Source organism: Octopus bimaculoides, chromosome 1, assembly GCF_001194135.2.
Source record: "Octopus bimaculoides isolate UCB-OBI-ISO-001 chromosome 1, ASM119413v2, whole genome shotgun sequence".
NCBI lineage: Eukaryota > Metazoa > Mollusca > Cephalopoda > Octopoda > Octopodidae > Octopus > Octopus bimaculoides.
In genome coordinates this window covers 23,369,957-23,370,744 of record NC_068981.1, presented here as the reverse complement: position 1 = coordinate 23,370,744, position 788 = coordinate 23,369,957, and positions in this window count along the sequence as shown.

Below are 788 nucleotides of genomic sequence, written 5' to 3'. Positions count from 1 at the left end.
TATATATATATATATATATATATATATATATATATATATATATATATGCGTATATATATATACATATGTGTGTATATACACACACACATACATATATATATGTATAGAAAGATAGAAGGAGAAGGAGAAGAAGAAAGAGTAAGAGGAGAGACGTGGCGATGGTGATTGGCCTACAATGTATCGAGAAAGCTTGATGACTATAGTGTACGCGCAGTGTGAAGTCGGTAGGCGTGTCTCTATGCACGTGACGTGGGTGTGTTTGATTGTGTGTATGTATCGGTATCGGTAAATGGAAGGAAGCGGTGTATGTGAAAGTAATAGTAGAAGAGAGAGAGAGAGATAGAAAGATGTGAAGGAGAAACAATTAGAATTGAGAGTATTGGGGCCTGAACATAATAGGATGAGGAATTCTGCTTACGAAAAGGAGAATGAATGACATTTATGCTGAGAGATAGAGGGGGGAAAGAGAGAGACAGACAGATAAATAGAACAAACAGAGAGAAATGGACAAGAAGCAAAAGTAAAAGAGACGTTATCTCACATCACTCTCCCTCCCTCTCTTTCTCTCGAGTATAACCAGCCGAAATTGCAAAGATAATCTGGATCTCGACTGATGAAAGAAAAACTCCGAATGACCCGTCCTTGTTTTCTTTGTATCGTCTATCTGGATGTTTTGTTGTCCCTTTCTTGTATCACCTAACTGTCTGGATGTTTTGCGTTCTTGTCCCAATTTGTATTATATATGTATATAGCGGCGTACGTACATTATGTCTCTTATATATATATAT